This window comes from Scyliorhinus torazame, unplaced genomic scaffold (genome assembly GCF_047496885.1).
Source record: "Scyliorhinus torazame isolate Kashiwa2021f unplaced genomic scaffold, sScyTor2.1 scaffold_1369, whole genome shotgun sequence".
Classification (NCBI taxonomy): domain Eukaryota; kingdom Metazoa; phylum Chordata; class Chondrichthyes; order Carcharhiniformes; family Scyliorhinidae; genus Scyliorhinus; species Scyliorhinus torazame.
The window spans coordinates 2,501-10,000 of record NW_027309096.1 but is presented as its reverse complement, the minus strand read 5'-3'; positions in this window follow the sequence as shown (position 1 = coordinate 10,000).

The following is a 7,500-nucleotide window of genomic DNA, read 5'->3' as shown; positions in this document are numbered from 1 at the left end:
TGTCCAGAGAAGAAAGTGGTTTATGACTTGTCCAGAGAGGAGAGTGGTTTATGACTTGTCCAGAGAGGAAACTGGTTTATGACTTGTCCAGAGTGGAAAGTGGTTTATGACTTGTCCAACTGGTTTATGACTTGTCCAGAGAGGAAACTGGTTTATGACTTGTCCAAAGAGGAAAGTGGTTTATGACTTGTCCAACTGGTTTATGACTTGTCCAGAGTGGAAAGTGGTTTATGACTTGTCCAACTGGTTTATGACTTGTCCAGAGAGGAAACTGGTTTATGACTTGTCCAAAGAGGAAAGTGGTTTATGACTTGTCCAGAGAAGAAAGTGGTTTATGACTTGTCCAGAGAGGAGAGTGGTTTATGACTTGTCCAACTGGTTTATGACTTGTCCAGAGAGGAAACTGGTTTATGACTTGTCCAAAGAGGAAAGTGGTTTATGACTTGTCCAGAGAAGAAAGTGGTTTATGACTTGTCCAGAGAGGAGAGTGGTTTATGACTTGTCCAACTGGTTTATGACTTGTCCAGAGAGGAAACTGGTTTATGACTTGTCCAGAGTGGAAAGTGGTTTATGACTTGTCCAACTGGTTTATGACTTGTCCAGAGAGGAAAGTGGTTTATGACTTGTCCAACTGGTTTATGACTTGTCCAGAGAGGAAACTGGTTTATGACTTGTCCAGAGTGGAAAGTGGTTTATGACTTGCCCAATATTGTTTTGGTTAATGAGTTGTCACTTCAACTTGCGGCTGCGGTTTTGCTTGAATAACTGTTGCCGGGCTTAATACACGTCCCAGCGGGCGAATTTGAAGGGGGTGCCCGGGCTTGGGGTCACGTTGGTGGGGTGGTGGAGGGTCTGTGTGCCCTTCGGTCCTGGTCCCGTTGGGAAGGAGGTAGGCGTGCTGCCGAGTGTGCTTCCCCGGACGGGAGGAGCGGTTCAAATCGTGTGCCTTCGGCGGTGGCGGGGAGAGAGCGCAGCTGGGGCGGGGTGCGGTGTGGAGACGGAGTCCCTTCTTCCCCGAGGGGGCTAGGGCACTGCCGGTGCGGGTGCAGGCTTACGGCCCGGTGCCTTTTGGTGTTGGGGGTTGCGGTTGGGGTTCGGTTTAGGGTTAGGCGATAGGGTTAGGGATAGGGTTAGGGTTAGGGATAGGGTTAGGCGATAGGGTTAGGGATAGGGTTAGGGTTAGGGTTAGGGATAGGGTTAGGGTTAGGGTTAGGGATAGGGTTAGGGTTAGGGTTAGGGATAGGGTTAGGGTTAGGGATAGGGTTAGGGTTAGGCGATAGGGTTAGGGTTAGGGATAGGGTTAGGGTTAGGCGATAGGGTTAGGGTTAGGGATAGGGTTAGGGTTAGGCGATAGGGTTAGGGTTAGGGATAGGGTTAGGGTTAGGGATAGGGTTAGGGTTAGGGTTAGGGATAGGGTTAGGGTTAGGGTTAGGGATAGGGTTAGGCGATAGGGTTAGGGTTAGGGTTAGGGTTAGGGTTAGGGATAGGGTTAGGGTTAGGGATAGGGTTAGGGTTAGGCGATGGGGTTAGAGCTAGGGTTAGGGTTAGGGTTAGGGATAGGTTTAGGGTTAGGGGATAGGGTTAGGGTTAGGGATAGGGTTAGGGTTAGGGTTAGGGTTAGGCGATAGGGTTAGGGATAGGGTTAGGGTTAGGCGATAGGGTTAGGGATAGGGTTAGGGTTAGGGTTAGGGATAGGGTTAGGGTTAGGGTTAGGGTTAGGGATAGGGTTAGGGTTAGCGTTAGGGATAGGGTTAGGGTTAGGGATAGGGTTAGGGTTAGGGTTAGGGATAGGGTTAGGGTTAGGGATAGGGTTAGGGATAGGGTTAGGGTTAGGCGATGGGGTTAGAGTTAGGGATAGGGTTAGGGTTAGGGTTAGGGATAGGGTTAGGGTTAGGCGATAGGGTTAGGGATACGGTTAGGGGTAGGGATAGGGAGTATCTGGGACGGGCAGAGACTCCTCGGCGGTCCCCCCGGTCCCTGGCGGGCAGACGGACCTCCTGGGCCGGAGGCAGCCTCCGCCGGCGTTACACCCTGTCCCTGGCGGGCAGAGGGACCTCCTGGGCCGGGTGCAGCCTCCGCCGGCGGACCCCCCCGGTCCCTGGCGGGCAGAGGGAGCTCCTGGGCCGGGTGCAGCCTCCGGCGGCGGTCCCCCCGGTCCCTGGCGGGCAGAGGGAGCTCCTGGGCCCGGTGCCGCCTCCGCCGGCGGTCCCCCCCGGTCCCTGGCGGGCAGAGGGACCTCCTGGGCCGGGTGCAGCCTCCGCCGGAGGACCCCCCGGTCCCTGGCGGGCAGAGGGAGCTCCTGGGCCGGGTGCAGCCTCCGGCGGCGGTCCCCCCGGTCACTGGCGGGCAGAGGGAGCTCCTGGGCCCGGTGCAGCCTCCGCCGGCGGTCCCCCCGGTCCCTGGCGGGCAGAGGGAGCTCCTGGGCCGGGTGCAGCCTCCGGCGGCGGTCCCCCCGGCCCCTGGCGGGCAGAGGGAGCTCCTGGGCCCGGTGCAGCCTCCGCCGGCGGTCCGCCCGGTCCCTGGCGGGCAGAGGGACCTCCTGGGCCGGGTGCAGCCTCCGCCGGCGGTCCCCCCGGTCCCTGGCGGGCAGAGGGAGCTCCTGGGCCGGGTGCAGCCTCCGGCGGCGGTCCCCCCGGTCCCTGGCGGGCAGAGGGAGCTCGTGGGCCCGGTGCAGCCTCCGCCGGCGGTCCCCCCGGTCCCTGGCGGGCAGAGTGACCTCCTGGGCCGGGTTCAGCCTCCGCCGGCGGTCCCCCCGGTTCCTGGCGGGCAGAGGGAGCTCCTGGGCCGGGCTCAGCCTCCGCCGGCGGTCCCCCCGGTCCCTGGCGGGCAGAGTGACCTGCTGGGCCCGGTGCAGCCTCCGCCGGCGGTCCCCCCGGTTCCTGGCGGGCAGAGGGAGCTCCTGGGCCCGGTGCAGACTCCCCCGGCGGTGCACCGGTCCCCGGCGGGCAGAGGGCGCTCGTGTACCGGGTGCAGCGTCCGCCGGCGGTGCACCGGTCCCTGGCGGGCTCAGAGAGCGCCTCGGCCGGGGATCGTCTCGTCCCAACGTCCGCCTGGTCCGTGGCCCGCAGGGGGCGCTGTCGGGCGGGGTACGGCCACGGCCCGACGTGCCTCCGGTGGGCTGCGGTCAGTGTGTGCCGCCGTTGGCCGGCTGCGGGGCTTGGTGCTGTTCCAGCCGTGCGTTAGGTGGGCGAACGGCAGGGGGCGCCCCTTGGGCGGGTGGCGGGCCCCGCGCGGGCCAGCCGTGGGGGGTCACGGTCCGCCGCCGGGGCGTCCAAAGGGCGGCGAGAGGCCGTCCGCCGGTGCTGACAAGTCATAAACCAGCGGCGGTGACAAGTCATAAACCAGCGGCGGTGACAAGTCATAAACCAGCGGCGGTGACAAGTCATAAACCAGGACAAGGTTGTTGACGGCGCCGGGCGGCGGGCGAAGCGGCTCACCCCGGGGCAGGGTGGCGATTCGAGGAGGGGCGCCCACCCGGCCGCCAAGGCCGCCGCCGGCGGGGGCCGGGGGCGCCGTTTTGAAAAAGAACCGTAGGCCGGATGGGGTCCGATCCACCCACCTTATGCCGACGCCGAGACCTCATTCCCGGCATGACTACCGGTGGTCCGTCCCGCTGGTCTGCCACTTGCGTTTGGCGTCACGAGGGGTTGGCGGGGTACCTGCAGATTGGTAGGAGGTGGAAAATCGAGAAATGGACTTTGGTCGGAAAGGTCCCCTCGAGCCTCCAGGTCTGCGGAGACCGACCCGGGCTGCCGCCCCGCCGGCCGCTCGGCCCGATCGGGCGCGAATTTCTTCCGATTTTCGCCCTTTTTTCGGGTTTTCGGCCGGCGCTCCAAACGGCGGCCCGACGCCCCGCCGAGGCCGGGGACGTCTCTCCGGAGCGCGAGGGACCGGATCAGACCTCGTCGGCACTGGCATGGCCACCGCAACGCTCGGACTTAGCCTGGGGAGGCTGGTCGAGGCGGTGGCAAGTCATGAACCAGTGGAGTCTGGCGGAGACTGTGGCAAGTCATAAACCAGTCGGACTTAGCCTGTGGAGGCTGGTCCAGGCAGCGGCAAGTCATAAACCAGTCGGACTTAGCCTGTGGAGGCAGGTCCAGGCAGTGGCAAGTCATAAACCAGTCGGACTCAGCCTGTGGAGGCAGGGCCAGGCAGTGGCAAGTCATGAACCAGTGGCAAATCATAAACCAGTCGGACTTAGCCTGTGGAGGCAGGTCCAGGCAGTGGCAAGTCATGAACCAGTGGCAAATCATAAACCAGTCGGACTTAGCCTGTGGAGGCAGGTCCAGGCAGTGGCAAGTCATGAACCAGTGGCAAATCATAAACCAGTCGGACTTAGCGTGTGGAGGCAGGGCCAGGCAGTGGCAAGTCATGAACCAGTGGCAAATCATAAACCAGTCGGACTTAGCCTGTGGAGGCAGGGCCAGGCAGTGGCAAGTCATGAACCAGTGGCAAAATCATAAACCAGTCGGACTTAGCCTGTGGAGGCAGGGCCAGGCAGTGGCAAGTCATGAACCAGTGGCAAGTCATAAACCAGTCGGACTTAGCCTGTGGAGGCAGGGCCAGGCAGTGGCAAGTCATAAACCAGTCGGACTTAGCCTCTGGCGACTTCCAGGAGGTCTATGAGGTCCTGTGCCGCCGCTTTACCGGGGCCAAGGTTGCAGGAGAGCGGAACGGAGGAGTGGATTGGTCCCGCCGACGGGGCACGTGCATATATGAAAAGTGCACCCTACCGTTAGTTAATCACTTGCCCTCGGAAGTGTATGAGGTCGTGTCCAGCCGTGGTACCGGGGACACAGTGGGGGTGTTCCCGCTAAAGGGAGCGGATTGGTCCCGCCGAGCTGCCACTTGCATTTGTGGTCGAGTGTCCTCGGACAGCTGGTTAACCACTTGCCCTCGGTAGTGCCGATGAGGTTTTGAAAAAGCCGATCTGCGGGGACTTGGAGCGCCTTCCTCGGATGGACTACCGGGCGCCCTCCCGCCGATTTGCCATTTGCGTTTGGCGTCCCGAGGGGTTGGCGGGGTACCTGCAGATTGGTAGGAGGTGGAAAATCGAGAAATGGACTTTGGTCGGAAAGGTCCCCTCGAGCCTCCAGGTCTGCGGAGACCGACCCGGGCTGCCGCCCCGCCGGCCGCTCGGCCCGATCGGGCGCGAATTCTTTCCGATTTTCGCCCTTTTTTCGGGTTTTCGGCCGGCGCTCCAAACGGCGGCCCGACGCCCCGCCGAGGCCGGGCACGGCTCCCCGCCGCGCAAGGGGCCGTGTTTGCCTTGGTCTGCCTTGGAATTGTCACCAAACGCCCGCGCTTCGCCTGGGGAGGCTGGCCGAGTCGGTGGCAAGTCATGAACCAGTGGAGGCTGGTGGAGACAGTGGCAAATCATAAACCAGTCGGACTTAGCCTGTGGAGGCTGGTGGAGACAGTGGCAAGTCATAAACCAGTCGGACTTAAGCCTGTGGAGGCAGGTCCAGGCAGTGGCAAGTCATGAACCAGTCGGACTCAGCCTGTGGAGGCAGGTCCAGGCAGTGGCAAGTCATGAACCAGTGGCAAATCATAAACCAGTCGGACTCAGCCTGTGGAGGCAGGGCCAGGCAGTGGCAAGTCATGAACCAGTGGCAAATCATAAACCAGTCGGACTCAGCCTGTGGAGGCAGGTCCAGGCAGTGGCAAGTCATGAACCAGTGGGAAATCATAAACCAGTCGGACTCAGCCTGTGGAGGCAGGTCCAGGCAGTGGCAAGTCATGAACCAGTGGCAAATCATAAACCAGTCGGACTCAGCCTGTGGAGGCAGGGCCAGGCAGTGGCAAGTCATGAACCAGTGGAGACAGTGGCAAATCATAAACCAGTCGGACTTAGCCTGTGGAGGCTGGTGGAGACAGTGGCAAGTCATAAACCAGTCGGACTTAGCCTGTGGAGGCAGTTCCAGGCAGTGGCAAGTCATGAACCAGTGGAGACAGTGGCAAATCATAAACCAGTCGGACTTGTCCTGTGGAGGCTGGTGGAGACAGTGGCAAGTCATAAACCAGTCGGACTTAGCCTGTGGAGGCAGGTCCAGGCAGTGGCAAGTCATGAACCAGTGGAGACAGTGGCAAATCATAAACCAGTCGGACTTAGCCTGTGGAGGCTGGTGGAGACAGTGGCAAGTCATAAACCAGTCGCACTTAGCCTGTGGAGGGAAGGTGGAGACAGTGGCAAGTCATAAACCAGTCGGACTTAGCCCGTGGGGGCAGGTCCAGGCAGTGGCAAGTCATGAACCAGTGGAGACAGTGGCAAATCATAAACCAGTCGGACTTAGCCTGTGGAGGCTGGTGGAGACAGTGGCAAGTCATAAACCAGTCGCACTTAGCCTGTGGAGGGAGGTGGAGACAGTGGCAAGTCATAAACCAGTCGGACTTAGCCTGTGGGGGCAGGTCCAGGCAGTGGCAAGTCATAAACCCAGTCGGACTTAGCCTGTGGAGGCAGGTCCAGGCAGTGGCAAGTCATGAACCAGTGGAGACAGTGGCAAATCATAAACCAGTCGGACTTAGCCTGTGGAGGCTGGTGGAGACAGTGGCAAGTCATAAACCAGTCGGACTTAGCCTGTGGAGGGAGGTGGAGACAGTGGCAAGTCATAAACCAGTCGGACTTAGCCTGTGGGGGCAGGTCCAGGCAGTGGCAAGTCATAAACCAGTCGGACTTAGCCTCTGGCGACTTCCAGGAGGTCTATGAGGTCCTGTGCCGCCGCTTTACCGGGGCCAAGGTTGCAGGAGAGCGGAACGGAGGAGTGGATTGGTCCCGCCGATGGGGCACGTGCATATATGAAAAGTGCACCCTACCGTTAGTTAATCACTTGCCCTCGGAAGTGTATGAGGTCGTGTCCAGCCGATTTACCGAGGACAGAGTGGGGGTGTTCCCGCTAAGGTGGAGTGGATTGGTCCCGCCGAGCTGCCACTTGCATTTGTGGTCGAATGTCTCGGACAGCTGGTTAACCACTTGCCCTCGGTAGTGCCGATGAGGTTTTGAAAAAGTCGATTTGCGGGGATTTGGAGCGCCTTCCTCGGATGGACTACCGGGCGACCTCCCGCCGATTTGCCATTTGCATTTGGCGTCACGAGGGGTTGGCGGGGTGCCCGGAGATTTTCGGGAACACGATTTTTAGAACATTTTCTGGCAGCGGTAGCACTTTGAAAGTACCCAGGAAAGTGCTACTTTGAGGTACGGTCCCGATTTCAAATCGAAGGCCTTACCAATGAGCACTCGGAAGTCCTCAAGGGGTTTTAGCAACAATTTTGACGGACTTTTCGAACTCATTTGCCGGCCTAAAAATCGGTCAGAGTCCGAGCCGGCGGTAACTCTGATACAAACAATGTGTTTCTGTGAACTCTTGTGTGAGAAACATACTTGTAAAAAAAACAGACAAAGTGTTTTTTCTGTGGCGAGAGAGAAACACTTACAAAGTTTTTAATGGCGAGAAAACAAAGACACAATTATATATATATATATCCTTGTACAATAATTCAAGA